The sequence below is a fragment of the Rhineura floridana genome, chromosome 2 (genome assembly GCF_030035675.1).
Source record: "Rhineura floridana isolate rRhiFlo1 chromosome 2, rRhiFlo1.hap2, whole genome shotgun sequence".
NCBI classification, from domain to species: domain Eukaryota; kingdom Metazoa; phylum Chordata; class Lepidosauria; order Squamata; family Rhineuridae; genus Rhineura; species Rhineura floridana.
Window position 1 is genome coordinate 122,265,007 of NC_084481.1, and position 24,803 is coordinate 122,289,809.

General features: G+C 40.8%; 1 protein-coding gene across 5 annotated transcripts in view; it reads right to left on the reverse strand.

Annotated features, from left to right (window-relative positions):
- The window catches only part of SBF2 (SET binding factor 2), a 473,611-nt gene that overhangs the window by 259,907 nt on the left and 188,901 nt on the right, over nt 1–24,803 (reverse strand). The window lies entirely within an intron of this gene.

The window sequence follows — 24,803 nt, forward strand, 5'->3', positions numbered from 1 at the left end:
TAAAGTCCAAGGTCAGCATTCACCAGGGTCCCTCAGGTGTGGGGAGTGGCTCCAGTAACCCGGCTGGTCGCCTAGGAGCGTAGTTAGTTCTCATGCACGTGGGGCAAGATTGAACATATCTCTCAACATCATGCTTTATGCTTGGCCACCAGAAATTGTGTGTGATGGCCTGCAGCATTTTGAACACCCCAAAATGCCCCGTGGTTAGGGTGTTGTGGCATTGCAATAGGATTTTGTCTCAGATCTCCCCGGGAGCACATACAAGGCCCCATAATGGTAAAGCAACCCCCTCCTCTGGGAGAAGCCCGGAGTCTGGTCCTGAGGGGACTGCCTTAGCTCTCACACCTGCTCCTGAGTGAAAGGATCTTGTTCCTAGGCAAAGCACAGCTCCTCAATCCACAGATCGGGACAGGCTACAGCCACCATCTTGTCTAGGGGCATGATGTGGCATAGTGGGGACTCAGGCTGGGTTTCATTGTACTAAGGTTTGCGGGCAAGTGCATCAGCCCTGTGGTTTTGAGCCTCAGGAGCATAGTTGATGTGGAAATGAAACCTAGCAAAAAAACTGGGCCCAGCACACTTGCTGTTGGTTCAGCTTATCGGCTGTTTGCAGGCTCTTGAGGTTCTGATAGTCAGTGCAGACCTCCATCTCATGCTGGGCTCCTTCCAAGAGGTATCACCAGGTCTTGAACGCATCTCAAATGGCTAATAGCTCCTTCTCCCAGACAGGATAGTTCTGCTCTGAACTAGTCAGCTTTCGTGATAAATAGGTGCAGGGAAGCAGTCCACACCCTTTCTCAGCAGGTTGTCACAACACTGCTATGATGGCCACGTCCAAGGCATGCAATTCCACCATGAAAGGTTGGTGGGGGTTGGCATGCTGCAATATTGGTTCTGAGGATAATAACTCTTTCAGGTGCTCGAAGGCCAACTGGGCTGCCTTGGGCCACTGAAATGGCCCAGAGCCTTTGAAGGCAGTCTGTCAGGGGGGTTGTCAAGTTGGAGAAAGCTGTGATGAACTGTCTACATTACTTGGCGAACCCGAGGAACTGCTGCAAATCTTTTTTAGTCTTGGGTGGGGTCCAGGAGAGCATGCAGCGCACCTTTCCTGGGTCCATCTTCACCCCTCCTGGCATGACACGATCCCCTAGAAAGTCCAAAGTAGTTACATCAAACCCACACTTCTCCAGCTTAGCATACAGGTGATGCTCCCTCAGCCTCTGCAACACATATGTCACGTGCGTTTTGTACTGCACTGGGGAGTCTGAGTAAATGAAGATGTCATCCAAATAAACAATCAATAAAGTGATCTAGGTAATCTGGAAAGGTGTCATTCATAAAATGCTGGAAAACCGCTGTAGTGTTCAATACTCCGAAAGGCATGACCCCGTACTCAAAATGACTGTACTGCATCTTAAAAGCTGTTTTCTACTCATCCCCTTCCTGGATCCAGACCAGGTTATAGGCTCCCCAAAGGTCTAGCTTAGTGTAGATCTTGGCCGTGTGTAGCCACTCTAGCATCTTGTTGATAAGGGGAGGGCACACCTGTTGGAGATAGTGATTTTATTCAGCTCCCAGTAGTCATGACAAGGATGAAGTTTCCCACTTTTCTTTTTGACAAATAGTAAAGGAGCCCTGGCAGGGGACTTTGAGAGTCAAATGAACCCTCGCTGCAAAATGTCCCACCCTCAGCCAACCCACCCATCCCCAACGCTAGCTCACCTGCTCACTGCCCACTTGCCCCCTTGATGCTTGCTCCCTTACCTGCCTGCCATCCTTACTTTGCTTGCTCCCTTGACTCGCTCGCTGACCACCCACAGCACCCAATCCACTTGCCTTGGCTGTTGCTCCACTGCCACAAAAAGGCATTTTTGTACTGCCCTGTTGCCGCACCACACCCCTGATGTCACGCTGTGTGACGTCTTACCTTTTCATTATATAGTAAGGCATGCTGCATCTTTGTAAGTCTTTTACCTGGGAATGTCACCTGTTCTAGGGGTGTGCACATCAGATTCAGATAAAAACCAAGGCAAAGCAGAATCCCTCAGGTATTTTGGGGCTGTCGGAGACAAAGTGGGATCTCTACAAGGCAACATGGGGACTCCTTTTCAGCCACCTACATGACATGTGACCATCAGGGCTAGCCCAGCTGCATGGCATAGGAGCAGGGCCAGTCATCGCATCAAATCTCTTCACACGTTTAACCATGAGGACGGATACTCCTCCTCTATATTCCACCATGTTTCTATTATGCATATATTATATTCTTTATTTGCACCAAACACTCATCTTAGCTCCAATCTTTCTAGTTGGCTTTAAGCAGATTGTTCAGACACCAAAAGCTATACATTCATTCACGTAAACTTATGAAATGTAATCTGAAGGTATTTCACAGTGTTTTTCCTTCTAGCATAGTAAAGGAGGAAGAGACAGGGTACCACTAACAAATGCTAAGCCTGAATTTCTGCTGTCCCACTCCATCTAACACATTTTTCTAACTCAGAATAGTGTTGAATAGACAGTAACTAACTTGAAGATATGGGGCAGGGGATGTCAAGTATTTTTTGTTCTGATAGCTCAACCGTCTATGGATCCAGGAGGGAATATTTCATCTTTTTTATTTGCTAAAATACTGCCTAGCAGAAACGTATTTTTGATTTACAAATACCTACTTTTTCCTTTTTTTTAAACATAATTTTTCTTCAATATATGAGTATTTCCAAGATAGTAAGATGGAAAAGAAAAAAAGAAACAGGATCAGCAATAAAAGCGTACAATAAACATAAAATGAAAAACAAAGCCGAGTCGGCATACAAATAGTTACAACTGAAGGCACATTCTACCATTTGTGATACTTAATTTCTAGGTTGTTCAGAAGTGGCAGCAAAAAAACAGATATCAAGGAAGAAGACATTTGGAAAGGGGGGGAGTAGAAAGTGTTACAAAATCCACTGCCATGCATAGGCCGATGATGAGGACAGACCCGCTTACTCTAGCCCCAGGCCACTCACAGCTGTTGCATTAATTTCTCCAGGGAGCAAGGTGCCATACACGATTGTACTACTTGTCCAATGAGATGCTGCTGAGAGCCTTTCATTCCGCTGCTATGACTGCATGGGCAGCAACCAACAACAGTTGGATGAGCTCTTTTGATCTAAGGTCTCTGTTAGGCCCTGTGCATAGTCCAAGCAGGGTCAATTCCATATGGAGGTATGACCCAATGGTGTCACACCTACACCAGCACAAAGCAGAAGAGTCACGGTGAATGTGAGAGAGACGCCTAGGAGTGAGACACCACCTATATAGCACTTTTAAGTGCCATCACTCTATGTTGAGCAGAGACTGTTCGAAAGGGAGATTTGTCCCATAAGGCATTCGAGTCTACTTCATCTATATGTACCCCTAAATCTCCTTCCCAGATCTGCCATAGGGCATCGGGGCTGTTAGTGGCTGTGAAACGTATCTGTTCCAAACAGACAAGGCTGCAGAGATGCCGAAGGCTGCAGCTGGCAGGACTGCTGCCAAAGCTATAAAAGTCCTTGGGAAACGTCTCTGAGTGTGGGGGGGTGCATTTTTGAAAGTGAAGGCGTAGAGAAACTTGTGTAGCTGCTTTTGGTTTATTGAATCAGTAAAAGGATTCATCTTACAAGACTCAACGTGTGTTGTCTCTATTTAATACATACTGGTTTATACTGTGTCACACTGGCACACGCAGAGCCTTAACAGGCGCTTCGCAAATCCAACAGGGGCTACCTATGTCATATTCAAGAAGCATCTTATAGATCTGTGTAATCAGCCCTTTGGAGCACTCAGCACCTGGGAACACCAAACATTCCCATAGTGTCAAACTTCTAGAGCTGCAGCCTTCACTGCTGGAGAACAAATGGATGAGTTAATTTGATTCCAGGTCAGCCAGGAAAGCCGCACCCCCTGGAGTTTCTATCTAACCTCTGGTTCCGTTAGCAGTCTACCCTGCCTGTAGAAGTCACAGAGCCTATACAGCTGCTGAGCCTTCCATCTAAGTATCTCTTTCAGCCTACGTTTGTAATAGAAGGCAAGGTGGACTGCCAAGGGGACCAGGAGGGAGAGTCCTGGGGTTAACAATGGCGTCCTCAGCTTCCGCACTCGAAACATAAGAGTGAACTCATTATTTAAACAGGTAAGGGACTTAAGCTTACGCTCGTAGAAGGGAAAAACATTAAGTGGGACCTCATCACTTTCCATTAGCTCCAGGTGCACCCATTGTTTCGCTGGGTATTCCAAAATAAATAGGACCATGAGGCTGAGCTGACAAGCCTCATAATACACCTTTAAGTTAGGGATCCTCCATTCTCCCTGACGCTAATGCCTATATAGTAGAGATTTCATGATCCTTGGCTTCTTAGACTGAAACATAAATGCCATCAATTTCTTTTGCCATAATGCTAACTGAGAAGGGGGAATCCAAACTGGTAGGGTTTGAAAGAGGTAGGTCAGCTTAGGTAGCAGTGTCATTTTAACAGCCACTATATGATCCATCAGAGATAGATTTGACTTTGTCCACCTAATGAAATCACAAGAAATCTGTTGCCATACAGATCCATAGTTTGCTAAAAAATAAAAAAAAGATGGTTGAGGTTCTTAGTAACATTTATGCCAAGATATTGAAAGGCTTTGCAACACCTGGGAACAGACAGCTATTCTGAGGTTTTCTGCAAATATGGGGGTATATGGATCCCTAGGAATCCAGATTTTGTGAAGTTCACCCTTAAACTGGCCAATGCTTGAAATTCTTTCAGTTCTGCTTGTAGTAATGAGGCAGCATCTAGCAGATCTGAAAAAGTTAGCACCATATAACCCATGTACAATCCGAGGAGATATGCTTTCCCTCTCATAGCAATGCCTTTAATCTGGGGATTTGCCTTAAACCACGTGTTAATGCCTCAATAGCCAAAATAAAAAGCTGAGGCAAAGCGTATCCCTGCTTTGTCTCCCTCTAAAAAGCAATTTTTTCCGAATCTTATCCATTAAGCTTAATTTTTGATTAGGAGATATGATAGATTTGGTTTAAGCTGTGTTTGAAATAAGAACCAAATTCCAAAGATTTTAATAGTTCCGCCAAAAAGACCCACTCACACAATCAAAGGCCTTGAAGATGTCCAGGGCTAGCACAGCAGAGGGGACCCAGGCCAGGCCCAGCACTAGCACATGGTCAGGTAGAGCACTGGCCCGAGGGCCCAGGATCTCACACAGGGCCCCAGGGGGCTCTCTTGGATAAGCGCAGGCCAGCAGCAGAGGAGGGAATCAGTGGGCGGTGGCACAGGCAAGCCCTGCTAGCTCTACCGTGACAAGAGTCTGTCCTGCTCAGCTGCGCCACTGTCGGGGAAGAGAAGCGCCAGGACGGTTGCTAAGGAGCTGCCCTGCCAGTCATGAGTTTCAAGCATTGGGGGAGGGGCAGAGCTTATTGGTCTGTAGCAGCAGAAGTGAGGCAATGCTGAAGGGAGGAAGGAGCCTAACTATTCTAATTGCTCAGAAGTAAGCCCTGTTGAATTCAGAAGGGCTTCCTCCCAGGTAAATGTAGTCAGAATTGCAGCCTAAGAGTAGAATGTGGAGCTTGGAAGGAAAGTCAGGAGGCTTTCCTGGTTTCTTAGGCTGCAATCCAATAATGTCTATTCAGAAGTAAGCTCCATTGGGTTCAATTGTACTTACTCCCTGGTAAATGCATTGGATTGCAGCATTAATTACATAATAATTATTTCCTCCCCACCCCCTCATTCCCTTTGCCTCACTGATCAGAGAAAGAGAGTGTTAAGAGCTTCCCTCTCCTTTTACAGGCAAACGTCCATTGTTCAGGTCTGTCCTGGGGCTTTTGTGTATGAATTTCCTCTCTACCACCCCCCAGCTCCCCACCACCCCAGTTGTAGCTGGGAAGCTCCTATTATTATTTTCATTGATACTTTGCTTTTTCTATAAGAAGCTCAAAGATGGTTACTCTGCTCCCCATTTTATCCTCTCAACACCCCTGTGAAGTAGGTTAGACTGAGAGACAGTTACTGGCTCAAGGCCACCCAGCGAGCTTCATGGCTGAGCAGGGATTTGAAACCAGGTCTGGCAGGAGGTCCTAGTTATCATAAGTCTCTTTAACTTGGAAAGTGCTTTTTTCAAAGATCTTGCAAATGACAGGAAAGGATTGCTTCAACTCACCCACCCACTTTTTTGTCTGTGAAAACATTACAGTAGAGAAGCCAACAGAGAAAAATGAGAATTATTTCTCAGTACATATTGTGGAAGATCCCAGGCTCTGATACTATTCATATAATCTGCCTATTATTAACATGGTAAACCAGAATATATTCTTAGAAGCTGAATCTTACAAGATAGGTAAATTTACCCCAACAAATTAAAAGAAATCAAGAGTTTGTATTTTATTTTATAAGAGGGGGTTGCAATATTGGCGAAGATTTGTTTTCTTTGAAAGTAGTGGGGCCACAAGGAAGGAGGAATGTGGTTTGAGGAGGAAAGGGAGGGGACAAGGGCCCACTGATATCCTATGCCCAACGTAGGGATGGAAAGATCTGTCTGTTTTGCTTCTCTCAGTTTCTCATTTTTCCAATCTTAAATTCAGTTCTCTACATTTCTACAGCGATCTGCGGTTTTTTTAAAAAAAAATCCTAATGAAAATCCTCCACTATTTTAGTGCAAATTTCTCCAAATAAACACATTTTTGTAGGCAGTTTTGACAAGGTACACATTTTTGCAACCATTTCTCATCATTTCATGCCTTTTTGCATGTTATCTTCACTCATGTATTCATTTTTATGCACACTTTCCCTTAATATGTGCCGTTTTGTAAATGTTATTTACCTGGCGAAAAGCATTGCAATATTCCAATAAATGCACATGTCAAAGGATGGCTGTGTTTTGGTTCTAATATTGTTTCGGAAATTGAGAATTTGATTAATTCTGTTTGAAATGTGAACTGAACCGAAACTCTCACCCATCCCTAGCCCGAGGGCCCCCAGACACCTGGAGCCAAGCCTGACCCAGACATCTTACAATGCCTGAGAATGTTTAACAGCTTACAAATGGGGTCCGCTATTTGTCCATTGTGGAGAAAACCAGCCTGGTCCTGATGGATATACTTGCCTATTATACATTTAAGTCAGGAAGTAAGGATGGCAGTGAACAATCTATAATCTTGATTTAGTAAAGAGATTGGTCAGTAGCATTCAACTGAAAGAGATTCTTTAAAAGGCTTGGGGATAACAGTGATCTTGGAATGTTTCCATGTTTCTGGGAGGGGGGCACCATGTAAAATGTTACAAAGTTGAAGGAGAGGCTGGTTAGGCCTCATCTTGAGTACTGTGTCCAGTTCTGGACTCCGCACTTCAACAAGGATGCAGACAAACTGGAACAGGTTCAGAGGAGGGCAACAAGGATGATCAGGGCATTGCAAACAAAGCCCTATGAGGAGAGACTGAAAGAACTGGGCATGTTTAGCCTGGAGAAGAGAAGACTGAGGGGAGATATGAAAGCACTCTCCAAGTATGTGAAAGGTTGCCACACAGAGGAGGGCCAGGATCTCTTCTCAATCATCCCAGAGTGCAGGACATGGAATAATGGGCTTAGGTTCAAGAAGCCAGATTTCGACTGAACATCAGGAAAAACCTCCTAACTGTTAGAGCCATACAACAATGGAAGCAATTACCTAGAGAGGTAGTGGGCTCTCCGACATTGGAGGCATTCAAGAGGCAGCTGGACAGCTATCTGTCAGCAATGCTTTGATTTGGATTCCTGCATTGAGCAGGGGGTTGATGGCCTTATAGGCCCCTTACAACTCTACTATTATATGATTCTATGATGATTCTATGATAGGCAGAAGCAGAATATCAGAATACTGATTATAAAAGGTACCCATTTACCCATCAGGACCATGGGCATTATTATTTTTTACTTGCTTTATAACTTCCAAGAGTTCTTCCTGCGTTATTGGCTCATTTAAAAACTGTCTCTCCTCCTAAGAAATGTCGGTAACATGAGAGTCAACAATACCTCCTTTTTCCAATGTCCCTCTCCACAAACAAAACAGTTCTCTCAACAGTTTAAAACTCTTGGTTTGATGGCTTATGAACCTTTCCTTGCTGCTGCTCTATAGAATCCCAAACAGAAGCAGAGACCTCAGAAGAGCTTCAGGGAATTTTGGAACACTGCAGATAGTGTGTTTGCGAAATAAAAATATTTCTTCCACAGGTATAGCTTCCCATCAGAGGAAATGATTTTGCTAGGGTCTCCAATCACAGAGCTTTGGAGGATTTTGAAGTAATGTATCACCTAGTATTTGTATTGTGCTCTTTGGCAGTTCTGCTAGTGGCACTTGCTTGAAAATCCTTGATATTCATGTGTTCCTGCTTCTCTGCCACCTGCCCACACATCCATGATTATTAAATCAGCTTTGTACTTATTTTCTATGACTATTTCTGACAACTGAGCAGAACGGATGCCTGAAGCTTTTTCTATTTATTATTGTTACATTATCATCCATCAATCCATCCATGATCCATCTATCCATCTATATTCCTTAGCCCCTGCACCAACCTCCTGTAATTTTACAGATTACTCTCCTAGGGACACCTCTACAATGCATGCCATTTTCATACTAAAATCATTGCCCAAAAAACTATAGCACATCCTTTTTCGTTCTCTCTCCTCCCCAACCAACTTTAATATTCACCTAGCACAATCCCCGCCCCTGCATCAATTGCCACTTGGCAATTCATAAATTGATATAAACAACAACAACTAATCCGTCTGAAATTTGGCAGGTTTCTTACCTAGGAGTACCTGTCTGATATATACTATTTTAATACAAATTGTCAACAAAACAGGGATATTAAGTGTATCTTTTTTTAACCATGCCAAAAGCTTTAAAGGCTGTCATTGAAAGAAACTCACTACAGCTATTATTCTGAAATTTGGCAGTATTCATAATGGCTGCTTTCACACATGGGGCTAATAGCGCTAGTTTAACGGATTAAAAAGGTAGCACTTCATTCCGGATTTCAAAAATCCCTTTCACACTGCAGTACCTGTTATACCGGCATTTTGCGCAACAGACTTTCACACACAGAGCAGAGCTTTTCTCCCCCCCTTCATTCGGCCTCACGTGACACCGGATGAGCAGGTCTTCACCTACCTTTGGTTTAAGGCCTGTTCTTTCGGTGCATGGGGGGGTTGAAAGAGGGGCGATCACGATCAGCTGAGAGGCGCGGCAGCGCAGCAGCAGAGGCTCTGGTTGAGCACAAGCAGCAGCAGCAGCACAGGCTGCTCTCTCAGGAGCAGCTGGGATTGGCTGGGAGGCACGGCAGTGGCAGCGCGGCAGCGCACGAAGGCTGCATGCTGGGAGGGCTGTTGGTAAGGGCGGGAACGCACTGCATGCTGGGATGGCTGTCACGTGAGCAGCAGCAGCTAGCGCAGAACTCCCGCAATCTTCCGGGTTCCCAGCCTGCTATCAGAATTTTTCTGGTATCATTTATTGCGGAAATTAGCGCTAAACTTCCACTACATTCCACCAGAATTCCGGAGCTAGCCGTTATGTTGTGTGAAAGCTCAAATTTTATGCCAAATTAACAGGAAATAAATCGTCAGAATAACGGAATAAAGTGCAGTGTGAAAGCACCCCGTCTACCTATTAGCTATTGGGCCAAGTTCAAGGTTCTGGTTTTGGTGTACAAAGCCCTATACAACTTGGAACCAGGATATCTGAAAGATTGTCTTACCCCTTATATACCCAGTTGACCACTACGCTCTGCAGGTGAGGGCCTTCTACAGACACCCTCTTATCAGAAGGTCCGTTCCACGCAACATAGGAAACGGACCTTTAGTGTAGTGGCACCTGCCCTTTGGAATTCCCTCCCCTGAAGTATTAGAGAGCTGCCATCTTTGTTATGTTTTTGGCACCTACTGAAGACCTTCCTCTTTTAACAAGCCTTTTAAAGTAGAGACATCCCAGTCTGTGTGTGTGTTAGAATTGCTTTTTAATATGTTTTTAAAGCTTTTTTAAAAGATGTTTTTAAAGCTTTTTTTAAAAAAAATGTTTTGAAATATGTTTTGTTTTAATATGTTTTTAAGGATGTTTTGTTGTAATACATTTTAAAGTCTATTTTTATGATGTTTTAGAGTGTTTTGGTGCTTTTGTTTGTCGCCCTGAGCTCCTACTGGGAGGAAGGGCGGGAGATTAGATAGATAGATAGATAGATAGATAGATAGATAGATAGATAGATAGATAGATAGATAGATAGATAGATAGATAGATAGATAGATAGTCTATCACAAGGGGTTACCATGTGTGCAGATTTCATCAAATCTGGCAAAAGTAATTAAAAAGGCAATACCCTTGTTTAACACATTTAAATCTAGAGGTGCCCAGTACAAAAGTCCTTGAACCTATTTGTCTGAAATTTGGCAGGCTTTATCTTCTCAGGGGAGACTACTACACCTGCAAATTTCATCCAAGTCTGTCAAAAGAGGAAAAAGTTATATCCTTTTAAAATTTCCACATAATAGTGAATGGGGGTGGATGGAAGTATGAAGCTTCATTTTCCAAATTGGGATTTGGACCCTAAATGAATTGGGCAGCTTCCAAAGTACTGCATACCAAAACAGGCTGTTTTCCAAAGAACCAAATATAACTGAACTAAATCTTGTATTTGGTGCATACCCCATATATGTGAAAACAATAGGAAGGAAAAATTAAAGTAACAAACACTCAGACATTTTCCCCCTTAAATGAACTTTATTACCAAAGAGCTCAGGAAGCTGCCATCTGAAGGTGCTCCAAGACATCCAAACATTGAAAGATATTTTTCTTAAGTCTTTTGTGCATGGTGACAGCTAGTGTTCCAAAATGAATGAGGCAAACAGTTCATTCGTTGGTGGTCTCCATTTCAATTTATTAGCTGATTATTATTCCCATCAGCAACCATTCTACATGGCTACATTAAAGGGAGAAATGACACAGCAAAGTCCATAACTGGCATTTCCACAAATGGGGGAAGATGTCAATTAGGAACATATTCAGAGATTAAAAGTGAACAGAAAGCCGTGCACCAACACCCTGTGTGCCAGAATAATCTGTAATAATTCAGCATATCCTTTCTATTATGAATTGTATCTAATCTACATCAGTTGTAACAGATGAAGATAGAAATTTATTGGAATTAATCTTAAAGTCACGAGGTTTCTTTAGCTATAATGTGCTTTATATCTTGTGAATAAGTTTTTGGCATCAAAGTTCATATTAAAGACACAGTATTCACATGTCAAGCAAAGGCAAACAACAATTTTTTAAAATTAATGAGTTACTTATGAAAATGTTTAAGACAACTAGGTCAAGCACAAGGAAACACAAGGTTGGAATAATATCATAACATAATCTAATTTAAGTGCTTAAAGTTTGTGTAATTGTTATGTAAAATGGATGGTATTTAAAATATTTGTGTTGGCAGAAAAAAAGATGAAAGTACACTCATGTGCAGGCTTTGCTGACAAATATTTTGTCCTAACGCAGTGGAAGAAATGTTCTGGATCAGTTTGACCTTACATCGGAAATAACCAAGCCAAATCTAGAAAACTCTGTCATATCTAAAATGAAAAGAAAACAGACTTAAATTAAGAAGATGTTAATCAACTGTAATCAAATCTTAATTCAGCAATTTCATACAATGTATTTACTGAATATTTTTCTTGCATTTGCCTGAAAAAATGGTGTTCACATAACACATTTAACACATATGTTTTACATTATTTATTTAAACTATTAATGGAATACCTAAGTATCCAAATAAACAATGCAGATGAGTTTCTGAACAGCATTGTTAATTTCTCTTATAAACAGTTTGGTTTTTTTTTTTTTTTAAAAAAACCTAAAACAAAGGGAGAGGGTCTCAAAGATGCACTGAAAATTACTGATCAGCTCAACATGTCTTGTAGGTCTTCTTCATTAGTAACTGATTTAATCCATGTAAAGGGGTTGGATCGTGTGGCCTTCCAGATGTTGCTAGACTGTAATTCTCATCAGCCCTAGCCAGCATGGCCAATGGTCAGGGATGAGAGTTATAGTCCAAACTCCGGATGGCACCATTTTGGCTACCCTTGGATTAAACCCATTGTCACTGAAGTAAGAGTCAAACAACTTTGCACACATCAGGCCCAAAATTCATTCTGTATGTAACCTAACAGCTACATGTTAATTGTGATAGATTATTCCCTATAGTAGGGGTCGAGAACCTCTGACCCACAGGCCAATCTTGGCCCTCCAGGGGTCTAAGTTGGCCCATGAGGCCATTTCCCCTAAACCATGCCCACCTGTCCATCAGCTGATGTCACTGAGCGCATATGGGGTCCAATCCTGCTGGGTGGTGCTTCAGTACATGTGGGAGATATGCTAGAGAAGCAGATCCCTGTAGTCAGAATAACTGAACTCTCTGCTTATCAGCTGGCACGCAGAAAGTTCAATCCTTCTGGGCAGCTTTGCCCCAGCACTGCACACCATCTTTGATATCAGATGATGTCAGAGACCAGATGTCAACTTTGAAATCAGATCATGTCAGATGATTGACAGGTATGTGGCCCTGCCTACCTGTCAAAGTTGACTCCACAATCTGAGCAATGAACATCATATACAAGGGATGTGTAAGCCAGACACTTTTAATCCTATTAAACCAGGACATATACAGTCAGTAAACAAATGTGAATCACTTGTGTTATTGAGTGAACAAACACAAAATAGAATTTTCTCACATGTTCAGAGCAAATGAATGGAAATATTTTTAAGATACCTTGCTCATCCAATTTTAAAAATCTGAATAAACCAACCTGAAGTATTTTCACAATCATAAATGTGCATGAAAACCACCCTTCCTGCTTCAAATTCTGTTTCTGTCAGAGACAAACACCACCCATTTCTGCTTAGAACCCAAAGAAGTTGGTTTAGTCCATTTGTTATGGTTATGTTGTGTGGAGCTGAAACAATCCAACTCAAATTCCCACTCAGTTGGCCAACTTGGATGGTCTGGTTGACCTTGACCAAGTTGCTGTCTATCAGTGCCTGTGTTTTATTTGAATGTTCTCTTTAAATTATGTGGGTATATGCATATATATGATTTACTCCCCTGCAAACCACAATTCCAGAAACTCCCAAACTGAAGAAAACTGCAATACCATGTATAGTGCATAACATGGAAAAAAGCCGTTACTTGGACTTCCCATTTCTCACAGAAAAAAATGCTCCTTTGTCACCAATCATTTAAGTGTGTGGACATTTTAAACAATTTACTGAGGCTGAGCAGTATGGACATTTCAAAAAATTTACCAATGCAGAATAAAATAGAGATAAAAGAATCAGATTGCTTTAATATGACTATGTTGGCATGGCTAGTTGCCAGTTGGAACTTTGTAAAAGCTATTGTTGTTATGTGCCTTCAAGGTGATTACGACTTATGGCGACCCTATGAATCAGTGATCTCCGATTGCATCTGTCATGAACCACCCTGTTCAGATCTTGTAAGTTCAGGTCTGTGGCTTTCTTTATGGAATCAATCCATCTCATTTGGCCTTCCTCTTTTTCTACTCCCTTCTGTTTTTCCCAGCATTATTGTCTTTTCTAGTGAATCTTTTAAAACTAAAATGTAAAAGCTATATGGTCACATAATTACAAACTGCATGACTAAAACACATGCATAATAGAATAAAATGTGATGCATTTCTCTTCAACTTGAGTAATCCTATATCTTTATAGGCAATGTTCAAACTTCTATGAAAATGTGAAAACCAGTCAAGAGATTATCTGCACCAAGACTAAAGACAGTGCACATATCTAAAGGATCAACTGATGGAGAATTTCGGGATCTTGGACTGGGGGTCCTTGAAGAAATTTGAAAACACAGGCTTGAAGCAAAAAGGTAGGCCTTTATTCTTTACCAGTGTTTGCAGGGTCAGCTTCCCAAACAGTCTGGTGAGGACTGCACTGAAGCACAGTCTGCATGGCTCTTTTATACAGTACTAAGTAGACATGTGACATTAGTTTACCAATCCCACACGTTCTTTCCCACGTAACGTAACAGTTCCTTCTCTTTGCAATCTTTCCAAACGAATCAGAAAACATTACGTAATTCTACTCTCCAGTTGCATGAACATGTGTACAGGTAATTTGTCATTGTTTTACTTCTTATTCCAACATTCTGTCTTTCTTACTAATATCACCACTATTATGCTGTCCCCCATGACTAATGCTCTTCCAGGCCAGTTGAAACCAGTTACTACCATATACTACATTCCATTACATAAGGCTATATTAAGACGACTTGGGACAGTAGGGTTTTCTCTGAAATAGGGTTCTAAGAAATATGGCTAAAATGGACTGCAAAATCATGTAAGTGTATATTTGTTATTACTGACATGGAGCTGGGACTTAGCTACTACTGCAGCAACACATACAGAAACATTGAGGGCTTTTTTGGTTAAAATAAATGAGGTGCCAGCATGCATACCTTGATAAAAGTGCTGTGGGTGCCAGCACAAAAAAGCTGCCAATGTCAGCAAAAAAAGAGGTGGCAGTACTCTGTGAGTACTCTCTCACTGACACACACACACACACACACACACACACACACAGAGAGAGAGAGAGAGAGAGAGAGAGAGAGAGAGAGAGAGAGAGAGAGAGAGGGAATTAGGGTTGCCAGGTCTGTGGTTTTTGTCCCGAGACTCCAGATTTTTGGGGTCCTTGCTGGATCTCTGGGTGAGTCATCTCAATCTAGAGACTCTCAGCTTTCATTTTAAAAAAAAACTTTCTAGGTGCTTTGGTTCAAGAAATATACACCCAAACCTAAGGCCCCCCACCCCGCAACTTCTGTTAAATGAACTTGTAGCTGGCTGCACTAAATTTCAGGTTGTAACCAGTAAGTGAAGTCAGGGTTGTGATTGACAAGGGATTTGTGGACCTCTAGGCAATAGCTAGAACTCATTGCAAGACCAGAAAAATGTTGTCTTTTCCTGCTTGTCTGAAAATCTCATAAACTGAGTAAGTTTATAGCTTTCAACAGTAGCAAAAGTTTCTTTCTCTCTGTGTGCAGGATATCTAAATGCCATTACAATGTGTTATCCTTTTCTAGTTATGAGGAGTCAAACAAATTTTAATTTTCCTGAGTATGTGAAGAGGCAGTGTTTTGAAAACCTTCCCAATATGAAGCTTTAATCCTATACTCGCTTTTCTAGTTATATGGAGTCAAACAAGTTTAAATTTTCCTGGGCTATTGAAGAGGGCAGTTTATTTGTCTGATTCATAGCCTGTTTTGAAAACCTTCCCAATATGAAGCTTTAAACCTATACTCATGTTTCTGGGAGTAAAGCTGCAATGCTAATGCCACATACAGTAGGGCCCCACTCATATGGCGGGTTACGTTCCGGACCCTCGCCGAAAAGCAAAAACTGCTGAAAAGCAGAACTCATTGAATAGAATGGTACGCGACGTCCAAAAACCGCCATAAAAGCAGAACAAGCGCCGTATGAGTGGGGCTTTAGTCTAATTGCATCTAATTGAGACCGCAGCATTAGCGAAGCGCCATAAAGCGAAGCACCGTAAAGCGGGGTCCTACTGTACCTGGAAGTAAACCCCATTTAATTCAATAGGACTTACTTTTGAGTAGACATGGTTAGGATTGTGCTATAAAGCAATGGGACTTTTGAGTAAACATAGCTAAAGATTATGTTGTAAATCTTTATCTTCCCCTCTAATCTTTTTTTTAAAAAAAAAACATTTAGGCAGGGTTTACTTAGGTGTCACTGCTTTTAGCTGGTAGGAAACTAATATTGATTAAAAAAAAGTTCTGTAATGACCAACTGGTTTTGACAATAAACTATTCTATGGGGTATATGCATTTTTACATCTCCAATGTGTGTGCATATGGAATCTTTCAAAAAACTCTGTGAGGTAGGTTTGCCGAATGGAAACTAAGGCAGCTCACAACAAGAAATACATCCATTTAAAATCCAATAACAATAAAACAAGTATAAAACTGTTGCAAAACAGCTTAAAGTAGCAGAATTCTGAATTTTGGGTTGGGTGAGTGAAGTTCCTTATCACTTGAGGTTGCAGTTCTGTGCACGCTTCCCTGTTTGAATAAGCCCCACTGAATACATTCGAACTTGCTTCTCAGTAAACATGCATAGGATTGCACTATACATATCTTTACAGGTTCTGTAAAATATCTTTGACATTGATGCTTATATAAATATTTCTTCACACTATGTCCCGATAAGTATCTGTTTTCACGTTATGGTTGTATATTATTATTTCCTCTGAATTTTAAATGTGCCCTTCTTCCTTGGGGTGGTCATGGTTCCCCTCTGTTGTTTTCATCTTAAGGGGCAGATTAGGCTGAGAGATGTTGAGGAGCCCATGGTCACCCAGTAAACTTTATAGCTCATTTCTATTTAAAAAAAAATAATCAAAATTATTTATATTCAGGCAAAAATTATGAAATAGATCCACACAATACATTTAAAACACATCCAACTTGCATTTAAAGTGCACGACTTCCCCTAAAGATTCCTGGGAAATGTAATTTCCCCCTCACAGTTATAGTTCTCACCACGCTTAACAAACTACAGTTCCCATGATTCTGTGGTGGGATTCATGTACTTCAAATGGGTGTTGAATGTACTTTTAATGGATGGTGTGGATCTGCACTAGGTGTGCTATGCATTCATTAGTGAACTGAAAAGAACAATTTTAAAAGATACTGTACTTTTTTAAACAGGGGAAGGGCTGTAGCTCAGGGGCAGGACAATTGCTGGAAAATACTATTACCTGGAATCCTGGAGAGCCAATGTCATCAGCAGAGCTTGGAAGTAATTACTTGTAATTCATTACTTTTCTGAGGAACAAGTGGGCAGGGCTGTGGAGTCGGAGTCGAAAGCAATTTTGGGTGGAGTCGGAGTCAGTAGAAATGTACCTACTCCAGCTTCAAAATAAATTTTGATTGACAAATTTTTTAAAATATAAATTCAAAATGTCAAAGAAGCTGCCCATGAAGTCAGCTGTAGTTGAGCATTTCACCATAACTCAAGATGGAAAACATTTTGTGTGTCAGTGTATGACACAGGACCCAGATGAAGACAAATGCTGTGATGCCAAGATCAGCGCATATTCAGGCAGCGATAAAAATGCTCCTATGAGAGCTTCCAATTTAAAATGACATTTATAGCCCTTTTCAGGGCTGTGGAGTTGGAAGCAATTTTGGGTGGAGTCGGAGTCGGAGTCAGACAGTAGAAAAATAGAGGAGTCGGAGTTGGAGTCAAAGGTTTGGAGTACCGACTCCACACCCCTGCAAGTGGGGAATTCCTTTACATTTTGAACTGTAATACAACTAGGAGTAATTTTATTACTTTTGTGGAGTAATTGTAATGTTTCCAGCATTACTTTTGGACATTACTTGGGGGGAGAAGCAGGGGAAGTCTGCTCCCCTGATTCGTGGATGAAAATCATGTGCCTCCAACTGGGCTTCTGTGCAGCATCACTCTTTCCTCATGCTCTGTGGGTGGGTAGGAAGCGACGCGGGAGGAGATGGAGGGTGAGACAGGGTGGAGTGGAGAAAACAATTGTTTTAAAAAATGGATGGTAGTGGTGAAGAATGGAGTGGAGGGAAAAAGGAGTCGGAGGGCAAGAACATGGATAAAGGAGAAGGAGGCAGCAGCAGAATGGAGATAAAGAACTGTGGAGTTGAAATATGACAACACGAGTGAGTGTGTGTGTGTGTGTGTGTGTGTGCGTGCGTGCGTGCGTGTGTAAAAACTGTGTTTGCCCTTGGCACACAAAGTGGTCTCCACCACCCTCTCTGGCTACTGTGCTGCATTTGCAGTATTTTAACTTTTTTGCATCTCAGGGGAAAATGCTTGCTTGGGTGAGTGTCCCTGCAGCGCAGGGTCCGGGAGGTGGTTAAATGAGAGAGATTATGCTGGCTGGCTGAGTTGGGGGGGGTTGCACTTGGTTTGATGTGCAAAGATCTGAGTAGTGGCCTCTACCTCCCTCCCCACCACCCTTACCACCATTGCTATCTTATGGATAAAAAGAATTATTCTACTACTTTTGTTTGTGTGTGTTCACTTTTAATATTGGTTTAGTCTACTTAGATGTGCAGCAGCCAAGGCCAGCACCTCGTAGTATTTTTTAAAAAAAGTAACTGAAATGTAACTGTAGTAATTACTGTTGAGAAAAAATAATGTAATCAGTTACTTTCAGAGCAATTGTAATTGTAGCAGTAATTACTACTTTTTTGGGCCATGCAATTGTAACTGTAATTTATTACTTTTTAGAAGTAATCTTCCAAGCTCTGGTCATCAGTAATGAGCTAGATGGTACCAAATGGCCTGAGTCGGCATAAGGCAGATTCCTTTGTTCCTAAAAATGGAACAAAACCTAAGGGTCACACTGACTCCAAAATTTATTCATTTATTTTATTTACAACATTTATATATCGTTTTATTTATCGATCTTGGGGGGTTTAAATGTTTAAGCTTTTAATTTTTAATCTCTAATTTTTAGGATTTTGATTATGTCTATATGGAATGTACTTGTGTTTGGCTGTAAGTCGCCCAGAGTGGCTGATTAACCTCTGCCAGATGGGTGTCTAACAAATCTCATAAATAAATAAATAAATAATAAATCGTAACAGTTTACAGAAGAAATTAAAATAATAAAATTATTGGCAAAAACAGTTGAAGACAGATATTTAATAATAATATTAAATTAATAATAATAATAATGATATTCTGAGTGGACCAGGACCTGTGATCCTTGGAACAATCCCAGTGCCTAAAGGAAAGCCTTTGGGGCTTGTGAAGGAGATCAGAAGTGGGAAAGAGGTGAAGGTCTTCAATGAGCATGATTTCTCAGGAGCATGCCAAAGAGGCACCTTCCTGCTAATCTCCCACTTTGTATTTGGACGCGACTTCCTCACACTTTGACCCCCCTGCTGGCACTGTACTCGGAGCGCACGCTTTACCTGCACGCCTTACCCGGCCACGCGCTGCTTCAATAACCTGGCCGAGAATGAGGGTTTCCTGTGCCACGCTTTGGGCTGTCAGCAAGGTACCCCTGGGCGCAGCAGCCGCTCTGCCAGGACATGTACCCGGAGTTGAGCTGGCCAGCCCCCCTGACCCCGAGCATATCCAGCCTCATGGTGGCTAAGGAACCCGAGAGAGAGGCAAACGAGAGGGGCACAGTGCGGGGGAGGAGGGTGCCATGCAACGTGCTCGCCAGGATGTCTCATGGCTTCGGCAGGAAAGATGTTTTGTTTCCATGCCAAAGCTGATCCATCCATGAGTTGTTTCATCACCTCTGCTGAGAGACTAGCTGCCCTTGCCCTCTCCAGTAGCCACCATGCTATCAGGCTACCTGCTTCCATTCCAGCTGGTCATGATAAGAACTGTAATTTGAGAACTGGTGCCTGAGCGTGTTTTCCTTGTTCTTCCCTGTCCCTTTTTCCTCATGTGTTGTGCATTTTACATTGTTAGCCTAAGAGCAGTTATTTAACTTTTGTAAATTGTATTTTGTAAATTGTATTGTTTTATTGATGTATTTTATTTTGTATTTTTATATTTGTGTTTTTAGTAAGCTGCCTTGAGGTCCTTTGTCCGAAAGGCAGGGTATAAATAATAATGATGATGATGATGATGATATTTATTTATTGGATTTCTTAGTCGCCCATCTGGCTGACTAACCAGTCACTCTGGGTGATGTACAAAATAAGCAAAATAGCACAAAATGACACATCAATACAATAACATTAAGATAAAAAAGCAATGATGTTAAAATCTAATAATAATAATGATAATTTAAAAACAGATAAAAAACATAATAGCTTCTACATGACTGGGTAGGCTTTCCTAAACAAAAATGTTTTTAGCAGATGCCAAAAAGAGTACAACGAGGGTGTCTGCCTAACGTCAATAAGCAGGGAGTTCCAAAGCGTACGTGATGCCACACGAAAGGATTGATTTCTTACAAGAGAAGAACAAGTACTATGTGGCACCCGTAGCATGGAAATCTCACCTTGAACTTAGCCTGGTAGCAAATCAGCAACTAGTGCAGATTTCAGAGCAGAGGTATTATGTGCTGACAGGGTCTCACTCATGTCAGCAATCATGTCACAGCATTCTGCACTAACTGCAGCCCCCGGTTCAGGTTGTGCTGCTTGGGGATTTGTGTGATCTTGGCTGATTGGCTGCCAGGATTTTTGATTAGGAATCCTGACTGGCTGTGGGATGGTGAATTTTCTGCCTTACGAATCTTGTTATGGTTGGTATTGTATTGCATTTAGAAAATCATCACTTCCTTTTCTTTTTCTTTTTCTATTTGCATTTCGTTTACCTTTAACCTCACTTCCTTACATCCATAGAAGCAACAACAGTAGTTCCATGTGTTCAGTTCAACCCCCTTCAACCCACTGATGATATACCTTGTTGGTTGCAAGACGGTTTGTTTCTTGCGCAATAGTGATAAGAATTCACATACTGGGAAGTGTGGCTGCAATTGCTGTTCTTCCCAAGCTACTGGCTGTGAAGGTAGACCAAACCATGTGTTTTTCTCTCTGTCAATTATTACTCACTGGAATTGGTTTGGCTGTCAAACTGAATTTATAGCAGCCCACAGCATAGGCAGAAAAGTGTAGAGAATCTCTTATTCTTACTCATTTCTCCAACTTTTTTCTGAAATGAAGGCTCAAGTCTGTAAAGAAGTTTGGAGCAGCCATGTTAAAAGGCAGGGACAGGGCATTCCTTGCTAACCCTGCTTGGATTTGAATATATTTTCAGAGGATCCCTAGTCAAGCTTTACCAACAGCACAATCCTAGCCATATCTACTCAGACTTAAGTCCTGTTGAGTTCGATGGGGCTAAGGACCTTAGCAAATGTGTTTAGAGTTACAGCCTTCAAGGACATCCATCTTTACTCATGAGTGCTCCCATCTAATATCTCCACAACACTAGGCTACTTTCTTCCTGCTATGGCCTTCTTGTGACTGGCAAGGCCTGAGGGCACTTAAACCTTTCTTGCCAGAATCAAGTTGACTAGATTAAATGTTCCCTACATAGGCTCCCTAAGCAGGTGAGAAGGAATGATTCCCTAACTTCACCTGGATCTGAGAAAACCCTCATTTAGTTAAGGTTTCTATCTTAATTTTCAAGCAGAGAAATGTTTTTTGTTTTAATTGTATGCTCCAAGCAACTATAGTTGATGTTTAATGCACATGCTTAATGACATCACTAGGGCCTGCCCTCATGACATCACTAGGGCCCACCCGTGAAGTCTCAGGGTTTGGGACACTTCTGACCTGGCAACCCTATTGGGCATCTGATATATTCAATGCAACACAGATCAAAAAGACATGTATAATTGAGAAACCTACAGTTGTTAAGTCAATATATTTAACTGGACCAACTCCTCTGGGACACCAACAGACAAATAGTTATCAACTAAGTTTTAGCTTAGCTTCCTAGCTATTTTCAAATTCAAACACTTGTTCCAGACCACAGAAATGCTAGAACCGTTTTAAAATATTACTGCTGGAATCTGAATAAAAGGACTTCTAACAACACTCACAATGAACAAACAAAATCAGCACATTCAATATGGAACTGTGTATACACAATTTTGTTTTGAAATGTCTTTAAAAGCATTGCACATAGTGCATCACTGGCTTTTCATTTTAAATCAGGTGCTAAATTCTTTGAGAAAAAACCGCAAACCTCCCCATGAAGTGTATTATTACAGACCAAAGAATGTGGGAATGACAACTTAGTTCTACTGCCAGAACTCAATAGCCTCAGTTTTAACACAAACTTTGCCACTTCACATCTTACACAAAAAGGCTTGGGTTGTTTTCAATATTTCCACTCTATCAACAAAAAACGCTTCCATGTCATTCATGGAAGAAGAGTTGTGCTCAAAGAAGGAGCTTCCATTGAGCCTGCTGTACACACTAACCCCTGAATGCTCATCCAGCATTTTCCCCCACACTATATGCTAGCATATCAAATTTTGTACTTGAACCTGTTTAAAATGGCTAGCTAATAAACACAACTATAAATCTCATGCACTCAGAACTTACATGAAAGCAATACAGTACCTAACACATTTAGTCATGGATGTGAAACATTCTAGTATAGATGTGAAGGCCTTGGGAGGGGGGCAGTACAATTCAGGGGAAAATAGTTTTTTCCATAGGAGGATTTTCCTCCCCCCAATGGAAAGAAGGGGGAACACAGGGGAGAAAAGCTATACAATATTCTCTCTTTTGAAAACAAGGTTTTACTCACTCAAAATTAGTGATATGAAGATTTCTATGTAAGACAGCCTCCAGGTTTAGAATATTATAATTCATAAGCATTATTATTATTAAAACTTATTAGTCACTTGTTGCACAAAAAGGTCACTGAACGACTTACAGCATGTTTCAAAATATAAGCATAATTAAGAAAAATATAGACATATCCACACACAAATTGCACATCAAAGTCAACTTCTAAATAAGCGTTCATAGGATTGCTCTGCAAATGTCACAAATATGTCAGCTAGTACAGTTTTATATACTAACATATATAAATGATGCACTTTATGTTGTTAAGCAGTAAAATACGTTTAGGTTTCATAAGACAGTAATAATTGCAAATATTTCCCCCCCAAATTTCTATTTTTCTCCAGGAAGCAGTAAAATAAGTTTAGGTTTCATAAGACAGTAATAATTGCAAATATTTCCCCGCAAAATTTATATTTTTCTCCAGGAAAAAAGGGTGACATTCAGTTGTGTCCACCTGCAAGTCGAACAGACTTCTGCTCTCACAACAGGACTTCCTTTTCCTCTCATTCCCACCCCACCCCAAATCTGTTCCAGAGTGCTGGGGACCATCCAGAACGGATTTGGGGGATGCACAGGGGGCTGGGGAGGGGGAGAGGAGAGGAAGTCTATTGTGCAAGTGGAAGTCTGTTCACATGACATTCGGTATCGCCCAAAGGTTTTTTCCACGAGGGCAAGATTTCCACAAAATTTTCATTTTTGTTCTGATACAAATCCATTTCTTAGTTACAAGACAATGGTATTGATAGTGAAGTTTTCGTAAGGGTTTTAAGCCAACTTTATGTAAGTCACTTTTTCCTCTCGTTCAGCTCTATTCTCTAATCTCCTTTTTCTTTCACTGTCCCCTGTTTCATGAGGACACTATCATTTCTGAAGACACTATCATTTCTGAGTTTTCACCTTGGCTTTGATAATCATGCAGATGCTTTAAACTGTTGTTCTTGTTCTAAAATTATATATTTAAAATTAGGATCACCTTCATCCATATAAGCCTGCCTGCCTGCTAAGATCATCAACAGATGCCCTCCTCACAGACCCATTTTTGGCAGTAGGGCTATTAAAGCAGTGCCTATACATCTGAGGAATGCACTATTGATAGTAGGTTTATCAAGTCTCATCCCTATAAACATCCACTGCCCTTTGCTTGAAATCATGCTTTGATCTCTAGGGTTGTGATATATTTTTAGTCTGTCCTTCAGTTATTTAGTTTTGGGTTTGCTGGATGTTTTCCTTTTAATTTAGCTGGCTTTTATTAAGTAGTGTGGTTATATTATATTTTTATGTGTACATTTGCCCTTAAATGCAGGCTAAAACATGTTAAATAATAGTTTTATTCGTTTGGATTATGCATTTCTCTAAATTCTGCAGTGCAAAACATCCATATAAAATGCATTTGAAGCAACTTATCTTGAGAGAAAACACAATAAAATACATATTTTGTAAGAAAATACATATTTGAATGTGAATTTTCATGCAGCATTTTTTAAAAACAAAATTTGCAGATTAATGCAGAAACAGGACACAACAGACTTAAGAATGAACAGATGTGAAAATGACACAGACCAGAAATACACTGATCCCTATTAATATATTATCTGAAACTGTCTAATCGTTTTAAAAACCTGTGGCCAGCAAAACTAGCAACAACCATTAACTCGTGAAAGCTCCCTTTTTATGCACACTGGAAGGATATTGCACTTCATGTTAGCCAAGAAGCAATGTTGGAAGGAAGCTGTTTCAAACATTTTATAATAAATTTCACAATTATATGCTGCAGTATCTTGGTCCCTAGATTCTCTCTACAAAGGATTCCAAATAATGTTTCATAGAGAAATTATTTGAAATTTCCAATTTGAATGAATTACTTCAGCAAGTATTTTAAACTGTCCAGATATTAGTAAGACACATGTTTTTAAGAGAAATTGCCAAGAAGGTTACACCCAAAACCTTTCCATTTTTAGAAATGCATTCATAGATCTAAATATGTGTGGTGTTTTTTTCTTTAAAAATGCATTTTAAATCCAAAGAATGATTAAGCAAACAGGATGCAAAGAAAGTACATTCTGTAATTATGCAAATATGTGGATATGACCAACAAGCAAACCCACATAACTGATATTTCTATATCAATGCCAGTATATTGGGATAGACCATCAATCATAATGATCTATACTATGCTGTATTTTATTATATATTATATAATACATAAATCAAAATAAAATTGTAATGTTTTGTTCTATTCCATATACAGGCATCCAGCAGAGGGAGTAATGTATTTTTGAAATCATGCAGACCCGCAGAACTAAGAACCTATGTTAAACCACAAATAAGAAAGCAAGCAGAAGTACTATATTGAACAACTTTCTAAAAATGTACAATTGATATTAAAGAAAAACTTATCTAAAAAAATGAACA